Genomic DNA, 13227 nt, shown 5'->3' on the forward strand with positions numbered 1-13227 from the left:
TGCATGCACACTATGTGTGTGAATACAGTGCCAAGAGAAGCAAGAAGAGAGATCTGGATTCCCTGAATATAAAGTAACAGGCAGTTGTGAGCCATTTGGTCTGGTACTGGGAACCAAACACCCGTATTCTGGAAAAACAGCCAGCACATTTAAGAGTCAGATCATCCCTCATCTCAAGATACAACTTTTAAAATTCCAAATAAGATTAACTTGTATTTCAAGAAACAAAGAGATTTTAAGACCTAACCTTTGCCAAGCCAGAAAAAAGAGATGACCTTAATGAACAATGTTATTGTTTTAGGCTTGGCCTGTTAATATTTCCACAGTTATTGAAGAACATTTCTTCTTCAAAACCAAATGGGATTACTGCCTCATGGATGGCACTGATGGAGTAAGGTAAATGTGTGTTGAAAAAAGGAAGACAAAGGCATCTCTTTTATTCCAGTGAAGTCTGGGGAGAAAGGGAAAAATCACAAGTTAACCAAGGAAGTCAGGCACCTTTTCATGGTTTCGCTTGAGGTGGGACTCCAAGAGAATGAGAGAAATGGATGAGTGTAAGGATACTGGAGATGTGGTAGCTTAGGTGAACTGTGATATATATCTGTACATCTAGGTAAACTCCTGCACACACAGCTTTGAAAAGTCTACAGTGGGGACAGCATAGTGCATGTACTAGGGAAGGGTGGCATGGTAGTTAAGTGTGAAGTCTGATCCCCACGACATAAATACAGGAGTGAAGCTGTTCCTGTGTAAGTCAGGGGAGAGACATGGGATGTTTAGAGGCATCGAGAACTGATGGAAACCTAGGCTAAACTGGGTAAAGAGAAACAATGACTGAGACTGGACCTTCGAGCTGAGTGCTAGTAGCATGGTAGCAGGTCCCAGGTAGGACAATAACACTTCAGCTTCAGCGTTGAAAAGTCCAAGGACCAGACCAGAGATGTGGAAAGACCTTTCCTAATAAGCTTCCCTTGATTTCAAATAATCTTTAACTGTGTATCAATGTATTGTCTTCAAAAAGAGAAGTATTAAGAAATCAATAAAATGTTAAAACACATCTGTTTCTGAACAGAATTATCGAGATTCCAGACAAACTCTGAGGAGAAACTGAACTTGGAATTCAATGTACCACCCAGATCAGTTGTCTAGGAGAACAAAACATTCATTTAACTTGTAACTTCTGACTCAGCCTTAGAAAGCCTTGGCTCCAAAGAACTCTGGTGGAAAGTAATGTTCCAAGCACCAAACATGCATGCTGCTTGCTAAGGTGCTGGGACTCTAATCCCTCATAGTGAACAGAGCTAAAAGATGCACATTTAGACACACATGACACTTTCCGTGTGCATGCACATGCTTATTTCCATCTTCCTTCGGTGTAGATACCGTCCCACTCAGGCTTTATTTCAGACTGCCTCATATCGGTAGCTACAATTATCAGGACCAAGTAATTAATGCGTTTTGAGTGAGTTCTGTGTGAAGTGGAAGGAAGGACACAGACAATCAAGGAAGTGAAAGGCCAGGCTTCACAAACATTCACGTCATTTCTTAAAACTTAGAAGTCTGAGAAGAGAGTCTGCTCTTCTTTGGAAACGATTGTGGAGCTGTCTTCTCTCAGACCCAAGATCAATTGTTGTGGTGTGGCTAAGAATTCTCTACACTCTCCTCATGGCCAGTGGGTAAGGAAAGTGCCTTTTCCTGGGACAGGTTAAGGTGATGGAGAAGTAGTTGTGAAATTGCCGCAGAGGATAATTATTAAATTAGCGACAAGAGGTGTAAGGGGCAATTTGGAACACAAGTGAAAATGTCTAGTGAGATTTCGACATACAAGCCCAGAGCTCAGGGGGATGTCAGGATCGAAAATGTTGTCTGACAGTCATGAACTTATAGATAACAATTTAAATAAAGACGTGGATTAAAAAAATGTGATAAGGAAGATCCATGAACGCCAAACTCAGAGAATTTGAAATATTTTCTAGGCGGAGGATTGGGGAAGGTCTTCGAGGTGTTGTGCCATAATGAAATATTTAAGGTGTTTCATGACTCATCTATTTCATCTGCCAAGGATTAGTTAAATCGCCAGCACAAAAGCTACAGTGATAACATAGTAGACCATATTTTAAGATTATCTTCACTGATAATTAGCAACACTTTGAAGCCAAGGTCTACTTAAAATTTTTCTCTTGGGATATTTGTTCAATGTCCTTTTGAACTTGATGCAGGATCTAATACTGAAGGTGCATCTAACACCCTTTTTTTTTTTTTTTTGGCCTCATACTTTTAATTAACATCAAGCAAATGTCTGCTCATGTTTCTAGATTGTTGGTTCCCACAGTGGTCTGTTTCATGCCACAGACTGGATTATTCATAAAGAAAAGAAACTTGGGGTTGGGGATTTAGCTCAGTGGTAGAGCGCTTGCCTAGCAAGGCAAGCGGAAGGCCCTGGGTTCGGTCCTCAGCTCCAAAAAAAAAAAAAAAAAAAAAAAGAAAGAAAGAAAGAAAGAAAGAAAGAAACTTATTGCTCATTGTTAAAAAGAAGAGTATATCTGTTGGTAGATTTTTCTGTGCCCTAGTGGATAGCTCCACTCCTATGCATGCATGGGCAGCACTAATTGAACTGAAGGGAGTTGCTAAAAATAAATAAGAAATGGTTAGGGAGCAGCTGTAGTGTGATGATATGAGGGGAGTTAGGGAAGACAGGGAGGGATTTGATCATTTTTCTTTATATACATGTACTAAATTCTCAGCAGTAAAGAGGATAATAGACAGTAAAATGTAGCCAGATCAAGGTGTTACATCTTATGAAGACTTCTTGCCAATTCTCTTTTGGAGTATCAAAGCATATAAATGAGAACAAAAGTATTTCCAGAAATAAAAAGACTTACTCCATCTTTGATCAGTTTTGCTCTTGATGAACTCAGGGATTGGACGAATTATTTAACCCATGTCTAAAAAAAGAGTACAATGTTTCCTATCTTATTTGGAAAGCTGTAAAACCTGATGGGTTATTTGCTATTCTGGAGCCATCTGGCATAGTGCCATACATAATGACAGTGGTACTCACAGGCTGGCAGATGAATGTCTCAATTGAGCAGCTGTTGACTGAAGCCCGAACTTACTATTGGCTAAGGAAAGATGACGTGACTTAACTTCCAGGCAAGAGCCCTTTTGATTGACTCTGCAGTCCATGGCTGAGTCAGAGGTAAAGGGTTAAGGCTAAGAACTGGAGGGTGTGTGTGCATGTCTTTGTCTGTTTTGGATCTCAGAGAAAAGATTCCAGTGTCGTTTTCAACAACTGCAAACTGAAGAAGCACATGCTATGTGAGGAAGGAACAATATCAAGGTAATAAGCCAAAAGGTATGGAAAGCAGTACAGGGACTAGTACGTGCTCTAACGTTTGTTTGTATTTTCTCCTTTCTGCTTCATGTTAACCTCTTAGGCCTGTGACTTTAGAAATTCTTAGGATTATTTAAAAGTGTTGTTTTGTTGAAAAGTTTCTCTACTCAAACATTAATGAATAATTTTGTGCTTTAATTTATTGCTAAGAATTTTACTTTCAGAAAATTAAGAAGAGTCTTGGAAAATTTGAAATGTTTAATTCAGTGCTTCTCAAACTTGCACCAAGTGCCTCTGAGGAGCCCTGAGGCTCCTCACAGGTTGCTGAAGTCAAAACTATTTTGCAGGTAACAAAAATGCCAGTTTCTATTTTTACTGTATTAGCAAAATTCACAATTAAAAAAAACAATTATGCTGTGCTAGCATCAGTACAGGAACATTAAACAAATACACAAACAAAAAAAGGAAAACCAGCTTCCTGGAGGACTGACTGCTCCTCACAAAGCAGTACAGTTTTGACTTAGTAATATTGACCACAGGTTCAGATATTTCCAAATGGCCTGGTAACAAAATGAATACCATGTGGGGATGCTTCTTGTATATATTGAAGTACAATGAGTACGCGAAGAAAAATTGATGTGGTGAGGATGTTCAGACTTACATTTACATAAGACAACGTGTTGGAAGTCAGTTAAGTAAGCTTCTCACTTTGATGAGTGAGGAAACTCAATCTCTGAAGTAAAAATAAGAAAATTTAAAGCTCGTAAATTTGACTGGTCCTCAAGATTTAGAATTTTACAGAACGAATTTGGCGTTGATGTTAAATGATATTTTTTTATATGATGAAATGTGTCACTATGTAGATGTGTTGGCATCCGCATGTGAATAAAATCAGGCACAACAAAAGAACCAACCAGCTATGCAGAACTGGTAAGTTTTAGTGTAATACAGTAGGGCATCACATTTTATGCTACTAATAACTTAAGAAATGATTAGGGAGAACCAAAGCATGCCCATTAGTTTGACAATGGAATCCATTAGTTTTGAGAAAGCTTAATTTAAAAAAAAATGAAAGACATATTTTAAACTGTTTATTAGTGTGACCTTAAATAAATTGGTACTGTAACTTTCTTGTTTAAATTCCTAATATAGTAAATGTTGTTGATGCCTCATATAATAAATAGTTCACTGAATGTAGTACAAACAGGCCTTAACACCAAAGTACGTGAAAAAAAAATCGGGGCTTAATTCTTTACAAAAGAAAAGTCAGGCATAAAAGAATCATGTAATGATAGGGTGTTGATATGTTGCTCTTACAGCTAGAATCAAAATATATACAAGCCCACAGAAGTCCTACTGTTCTTTTTTACCCAGTGACTCAGCCCAACTTGTATTCAGCATTCTGATGATGCATGGGATGACTATGTGGGCCAGAAGCTTCAAAGACTGCAATGCTGTGTGCCCGGGGTGCATTTAACTGTGATGAATACTGCTGCACCAACCAGAGGCACTTTACATTTTAGTAATTCCCATAGTCGTGCTGAAAATCAGAAACAATTTGTACTCCCTAGGGAGCAGAATTATTTTGACCCTCATGACGGCAGTGCTATGTCTCTTATAGGTCAGTTTGTCCTGGAAGTATAATTATTTTAGAATAGAAAAGAGTATCAAAACTAATGTCGGCTGAACTTCCTCATGACAAACATGGAAGAAGAGGTCCAGAGACAGAAAGAAACCACAGCAAGTTTCACGCTGCTTATTCAGGAACGGTGCTGCCTTTCCTCAGTGAAAGCTCTCCCTACTGTATTGTCCCTTGTCCTCTATTGTTGAACACACTCTCCTGTGTGCAGTCTTTAATCTTGAGGACAAATACTGAAGGTACAAACCCGAACAACAATCATTGAAACCTTTGCCTTCTTTTTCAGCACTCCAGGAAGGTTTTATTTTATTATTATTATTATTTTTATTATTTTATTTTTATTATTTTATTTGCGGTACAAATCAGAGACTGGCAAGTACGATGTTGAAAGTCAAATTTGGAAGACTAGTTTAGGTTCCTATCATTTTACTGCCATCACTGATAGGTGCACACATGTGTGAGCGTCTATCTATTTCTATATAAAGTAAATATATATATGCACATGCATAAGTATATGTATGTGTATATGTATACATACCTGTACATGATGTGTATGTATAATGTATAATTTCTTCTCTATGTATCTCTCAGCATATACATTATATACATATGTATTTGTAAGGTTTATTTAGGTAATATTGCTATTTCATCCAGGATTATAAACAAAAAGTAGTGGAATACTTTGCTCTGAGAACAATCTGAAAGTTTTTACGATTTTAAACTTTTCCTAGATTATTTTTCATCCATTCTTTTCTTTTACTATTTCTACACTACTCACCTTCTTTCCAATCTGAAAGCTAATATGAACTTTTACATTAAAATATTATATTGTTAAATAATTATTGCCTCTTTCACATATGAAATAATATTTAAGCTTGCATTAATATGTCCCCATTTTGCATATTTTTATAAAAAAGGAACTACTTGTTAAATGATTAAATTTGGTATGTTTCTATGTTTTATTAAGTCACTTTGAAATGTTTCAAAGCATGTCAGTTTTCTCATAATTAAATATCCATGTGGAAAATTACATTTCCTGCAAATTGCATTTTTTTCTCATCAGTTCTTTAGTCACTGTATACCTGCTGTCTTGCCATAACATCTTAACATCATTAAAATACACTAACTATTAGAAATTAAAGTCTCGACTAACACATGCTCTTAAGAAGAAGTACATATATCTATCTATAATCATTCCATGCAGTCCCTATGGAAACAAGTTTAGGTTCATCTCACTTGACATGAACTATATGTATGACCATGCAGAACTAAGACCTGGAACTCACCATCTTCAAACCATTACCTAAGGTTAGATGACAAACCTTTAGTTGCTTATAATAACATTCTGGAAATGATAATGACCGCCCATGTCTACAACTGGTATCTAGCCTAAGACCAAGTGTAGATAAGAGAGAATAATTTGTAATACTGCAGATGTGTCATCAAGTTTAAGCCTCTCATCTTGGTGTTAATTGAGCATGTAACTATAGATTTCAGGAGGAAATCCTGACCTGCAGAAGTTGTGTCATTGCTGGTTTCATTCATGAGCTATGAGCACAGAGTCACACCTCCCGTGACAGGCACCCTGAATTATGCATAGACAGTGAGAGAGATAACCAATGAATTAGTGCACTCACTGTAGATGAAAGAAACAAAACACAAGTTTAAGAAAAAGCTTTGATGAATTAGGTTCAGTGTTTGGTGTGCCTGGAATTGTCAATGAAAGTGGCCAGAACTGAATGCATTGTAGATAAATAAATGTCAATGCATTGTAGATAAAGAGTCAAGGAAAACTCGAGAGGCAGTGCCAGACTTGGAGAAAGAAAACACAGAAGGTCAAAGATGGGTATCATTGGGTGATGTTCACTTCCCAAGCTGTCAGCTTCTGCATTCTATTACCCTTGTTGCCTATGTCTCCTGTATGAAGGGACATAAATCAAAGCCCTCCGTTTCTGCCCTCACCCTAGAGTCTACTTAATTTCTGATTTGAATGAAAACTTCTTGACAACAGCCCACAGCAGCTATCTAGTTCATCCTACAAATCTTTCTGTGATTAAACACCACATCAGAGTAATATTTTTCATAATCAGTGTCACAAACTATTAATATAAAATATGACAGTTTTTATGGCAGAACACAGTACAAAAAGCTGGTCTGGCACAATAGACCCACAGGAAAAGTCAGCTGCTACGAAGCCTGATGACTTGTGTTTAATCTCTGGAATCCATATAATGGGAGAGAAGTGACTCCTACTAGCTGTCTGTCCTCTGACTTCTTTATACTCATGTATGCCCATACACACATACAAATGAGGTGGCACGAATGATTTCTTTGTTTTAAAGGTGTTCTGTGATATTTTAGAATCCTCATAGGAACCAGAAAAAGCCCAACTTTTTTAGGGTGGTTTTCAAAACAGTGCTGTGGGAGGTAGCATGCTCGTGGGTATCACTAAAAGTGACTCCAGCAGGAAGGAGTATTTTATCGATGATGTCGCTTAGCACTGCTGGTACACAGTGATAATTACCAAAGCAACTTAATTTTTTTCCTTATTTCTTTTCAATTCTTTAAAGGTTATATGTATCCCTAGTTCCTATATGTAGAACAGGCTGCTTCTATCCTACCTGGTGTTAATCTTCACATGCCAGTACTTTATAACATCAATAGACTTCCTGTGGCATTTCATACCAGCATTGATTTCTTTGATCAAGACTGAATATTTAGATAAGCCACTACAAAAAAACATCAATAGGCTAGAAACAAACAAGGCACATCTTTAAAAGACAGGACTATCCTGACTTAAGTCTAATTTATCATCTGATTCCTGGATTCCCCAGTAAAGAAAGAATAATAAATACTGAAAGAGTTCTAGAGAGGTAGCAATTTAATTTAATCTGTGGAACTTTATGTTTTTATTTCCTAGGCCAGGGTAAAAAATGAAGGGGCAGACGCTGTTCCCACCTCTAGATCTTATACACAGGGTAAATACGAACTACACTGTGAAACCTGATAGGAATAACTCACCCTCTTTCTGTTAAAGGACTTCCTGTCTGGGCCTAAAATTCATATGAGATAAAGGTAAAAGTTAAAAATCTAGTTTCTGTTCTTCAGGGTTGAAGAGAGAGACCCAGAACACTCTCAGGTGATATCAGTGACAGAAATCTGAATCTCATTAAGGTCACATTCTATGTCATTTTTATAAATAATAGGAAAGTCTACCAGAAGAAAAGATTAGGGTTGCAGAGGAATATATTACCACTGCCAAATGACTCCTGCAGCAAGGATTATTGGGTTATTGCTTTTTATATTCCAAATATTTAATTTGCTACTCAAACTATTCTAAGGACAGGTGACATGTTCACCAGTCTTATATGGGCAAAAAATCTAAGGCAAGGAATATCACCTGTTTTAAGAGAAGTAAGTAAATTATTGGCAGAACAAGGACTTGAATCAAAGTGTATGTGCACAACTAATAACGTCCCTTAAACTGCTACCTAAGCTGTTGAAGGTTTAAGTAAAAAGTGGTAATTAAGTTGGGTTTATTACAGAGACATATTTAAATGAGACAAAATAATAGAGAAGACACCTCAACGGGATGGAGACTGATAACAGCAGAGAATTACACTGTTAAAATATGATTACACGCTTTAAGCATGACAAAGTGTAGGAAGGCTTGAAAGGTCATGATCAATGTCTTGAAAAATGAGTTGGGAAGACATTGCTCCTTAGAGGACTGTGAATTGTATTCAGCCATGTATTAGTTGGCTTATTGCCGGTACAAAATATTTGACAGGAAAAAAAAAAACATAAGCGAAAAAGAGTGCCTCTAGGTCATGGTTTTAGAGGTCATGATTTTAGAGCCCATGACTCCATACTCTTTGGTGGGACATCATGGTAGGAGAAGCATGTGGTGTAGGAGCTTTTTCACTTCATGCAAGGCAGGAAGCAGGGAGAAAGAGCAAGGACCCCAGCAACATACTCGCCACACTGTTGGGAAATCTCCGAATAAGTAGTTGAAGACTAACTTCTACTATTTAACCCCTTGGTGGGCATTTTATATTCAAAGCAAGACAATAACATTTTTGATAAAGTAGAAAATAAGGCTCCATTAAAATACCTTAAAGAATGTTTTTATTGCCTATTTTTTGAGAATTTCATATGATTCATTTTGCTCACATTCATCCACCACAACACTTTGATAACCACCTTTTCCACCCTCGCACTCAATGGTGACCTTTTTCATCATTCCCAGTTTGTTTTGCTCAACTCTTCTTGAGAATGGGAACTTATTGCAGTGTGGTTTGAATCACCAGGGGTCATGTCATTAAAGGAAGCTGTGACACTCTGACAATAACTCTTATGCCAGAGCACGGGTAATTGATTTTAGATTAGCCTGGATTGTACTGATGAGAGAAAGGAACAGTGGTCATGAAACTGTGGCAGGAAACTGCTCTAAAATTAGAAACTAGTTAGGAAAAATGAGGCTACATATACAAAACAGCAATATGAGGAAATGATTATGAAATTTTGGACTGGATGCAAAGAGTGAAATTGAACTGTGATTTAAGCATGCTGTACAGATTTTGAAAGCAGCCAATTGAAACTAAGTGTAGTGGCTGACTAAGACAGAAAAGCACAAAGAGCCAAGACTCCGTTCTCTAATGGCAGCATAACTTTAACATGTTCACCTTGTACAATGTCAGGCACAGTGTGTGTCAGGTATATAACAGATGATAAAATTCATTTAAAATACAGTTGAACAAGACTCTGGCAAGATAATGAAACAAAGACCACTAGTGGGTGTCTACAAGACTACAATCACAGGTAAGCAGAGTTATAAATTTTCTTTTCCTTTTTTTCTTTTTTATTAGATATATTTCTTTACTTACATTTCAAAGGTTATTCCCCTTCCCGGTTTCCTGTCCATAAGCCCCCATCTCATCCCCTCCCCAACCCCATATGGGTATTCCCCTTATACATCCCCCTAATTGCCCTCCATATTCCCCTGCACTGGAGGTCCAACCTTGGCAAGACCAAGGGCTTTCCCTTCCCCTGGTGCCCCAACAAGGCTATTCTCTGCTACATATGCGGCTGGAGCCCTGGGTCAGTCCATGTATAGTCTTTCGGTAGTGGTTTAGTCCCTGGAAGCTCTGGTTGCTTGGCATTGTTGTTTTTATGGGGTTGCAAACTCCTTCAACTCTTTCAATCCTTCCTCTAATTCCCCCCCAAGGGGGTCCTATTCTCAGTTCTGTGGTTTGCTACTAGCATTGACCTCTGTATTGGACATGCTCTGGATGTGTCTCTCAGGAGAGATCTATATCCAGTCCCTTTCCGCATGCATTTTCTAGCTTCATCAATCTTATCTACTTTGGGCCACATGTGGGGCAGGCTCTGAATGGCCATTCCTTGAGTCGTTGCTCTAAACTTTGCTTCCATATCCCCTCCTACGAATATTTTCCCCCTTTTAAGAAGGAGTGGGAGCAAAATTTTTGAATTGCCTGAATAGAAGAATATTATATAAAGACCTTAAAATTTATTCAGTCATGAATGAAAAATCACTTGAAAAAGAAATAACCAGAGCCCCTAGTGTAGAGACCTCTATCTTGAGGGCTTGAAGATGTAAGCAATAGAAAAGTCAAGGGTCCTAGGAGAGTTTGTGAACTCCCAGTCTTTGAGACATTAAAGAATTGCATTAAAATGCATTAAAGTGCTTTGCCAACTACAAATTTTAAGTGATTAATGTCATCAATTATGGACATAAGTGTTTCTGCATTTTGAAAACAGAACATATAAAAATAGCTGGGAGGAAGAATTCTAGGTTGATTAAACTATGTTGGTTAATGTTTCTTAAAAGAAGGCAATTTCCAGAAACAATGTGCAAGAATATTCCAGGGTTGACATAGTCATACTCATTCTTTCAACTGATATATTCAGTATCTGTCAAAAGTAGATATGAACTGTTTATATATATATGTATATATATATATATATATATATATATATATATATATATAAAACTAGATAAGATTGATGAAGCTAAAAACGCATGCTGAAAGGGACCAGATATAGATCTCTCCTGAGAAACACATCCAGAGCATGTCCAATACAGAGGTCAATGTTAGCAGCAAACCACCAAACTGAGAACAGGACCCCCTTGGGGGGAATTAGAGAAAGTATTGAAAGAGTTGAAGGAGCTTGCAACCCCATAAAAACAACAATGCCAACCAACCAGAGCTTCCAGGGACTAAACCACTAACGAAAGACTATACATGGACTCCAACTGCATATGTGGCAGAGAATAAACTTGTTGGGGCACCAGTGGAAGGGGAAGCCCTTGGTCCTGCCAAGGTTGGACCCCCAGTGCAGGGGAATATGGGGGGCAGTTAAGGGGGATGTATGGGGGGAATACCCATATGGGGGAGAGGGAAGTGAGGGGATGGGGGCTTATGGATAGGAAACCGGGAAGGGGAATAACATTTGAACTGTAAGTAAAGAAATATATCTAGTAAAAATTTTTTTAAACAAAGGTAGGTAAGGACAAGATCTTACTCTAAAACTGTACATTTTTTTGTCTGAAGGGAATGCCCCCCTAATTATATTGCAGTAGTTTGTAAGCTGAAAAGAAAAGACAAGTAAAGGTAAAATGGAGAAGGGGATGGAAATTCATTTATTTCAAAATCAGCAAAGAAACATATGGGATAATAGAGTATTACCTGCAATAAGAAAGCAATTTCACATTAACTTCCACAAAACCGTTTCAGAAATATTTTCATCTGTATTCTGTATGATTGTTGCCAGGAAGTATAAAGGCCATCATGGTTGTGAAGAGGACTCATTTTGTTCTGAGCAATGCTAACTGTTGCATATTGAAGCTGATTCTAATTTCTGAAACTACTGTCTTAGTCAGGGTTCCTATTCCTGCACAAACATCATGACCAAGAAGCAAGTTGGGGAGGAAAGGGTTTATTCAACTTACTTCCACACTGCTGTTCATCACCAAAGGAAGTCAGGACTGGAACTCAAGCAGGTCAGGAAGCAGGAGCTGATGCAGAGGCCATGGAGAGACATTTCTTACTGTCTTCCTTCCCCCGGCTTGCTCAGTTTCCTTTCTTATAGACCCTAAGACCACCAGCCCAGGGACGGTACCACCCATAATGGGCTGGGGTCCTCCCACCTTGACCACTAGTCGATGAAATGCCTTACAGCTGGGTCTCATGAAGGCATTTCCACAACTGAGGCTCCTTGTCTGTGATAACTCCAGCTTGTGTCAAGTTGACACACAAAACTAGCCAGTACAACTACCTTGCACAGATACAAAGGAAGCAAGACAGAAATAAAGAAATGAGCTCAAAGAGGGGGAAAAGTTATACCATTACGTGATGGTGCATACAATTTTAGATCATGAGCCATACTACTCTAGATTGAGAAAGCAAATAGTACAACTTCTTGAATATATAATATAAAAAATATATGTACTACAATATATTTCTTGGGGAATGTTTACTAGTCTCTTGTTTATATTAAGGATGAGGTTTATACCTTCATTTGTCTAAAAGATCAAATAGCAAAAGTACGTACGAATAGCAAACACAAACTACTGTTACCAGTCTTTATTTGCTTCTTAGAGGAACTTTATAGAGCATAATTCATAAAAATATGATTAGTGAAGATCTTCAAATCAATCCCTGTCTGTGGAAAAGGGGGCAAGGAACATCTGTCAAACGCAACAGCCACCTATTTTTAAGAAATGAAAAGACATATTGTCCCAATCAATACTACTATAGTCTTCTTAGTGCAATGCCTGAGAATTCACTTTTGAAATATGTCAAAAGGATCAAACTCCTTTATATTATGAAGATTGTTTTATGGGTAGAAAGGGCAGCAATATAAAAGAACGTTCACTTAAAAATAAAATAAATCACTGTCTCCAAATGCATTTGCTATGTATTATCAGTAAAATAATTTTTGGCACAGACTCCAAATTTCTACATATTAACTTTAAATTGTAGTCATATGCCATTTATTAATATACTTTAAGTCAATACAAAATGCAGTTTACAAAAAGGTGAGCTATAACCATTTGTAAAAATCTAACAAACATGTTAACATATTATCAAGTTAGTTCAAGTGTGGCGTGTAAAAATTTGTAAAAATCTAATTAACATATTTATGCCAACATATTATCAGGTTAGTTCACGAAAGTTAGTGTATCATGCATAACACCAACATGTTAATGTTAACTGAGAATAATATGATT

The 13227-nt window shown here is 37.5% G+C and overlaps 1 protein-coding gene across 2 annotated transcripts in view; it reads left to right on the forward strand.

Moving 5' to 3' along the window:
• The first annotated feature begins 3184 nt into the window (after positions 1 to 3184).
• Tmprss11f (transmembrane serine protease 11F) overlaps positions 3185 to 13227 on the forward strand; it is a 105286-nt gene continuing 95243 nt past the window's right edge. The window contains exon 1 of one of the 2 annotated variants that reach the window (XM_087584042.1): positions 3185 to 3355. The gene's annotated coding sequence lies outside the window, so the exon portion shown is untranslated. 2 annotated transcript variants of the gene reach the window in all.

Source organism: Rattus norvegicus, chromosome 14 (genome assembly GCF_021556685.1).
Source record: "Rattus norvegicus strain SHRSP/BbbUtx chromosome 14, alternate assembly SHRSP_T2T, whole genome shotgun sequence".
Lineage (NCBI taxonomy): Eukaryota > Metazoa > Chordata > Mammalia > Rodentia > Muridae > Rattus > Rattus norvegicus.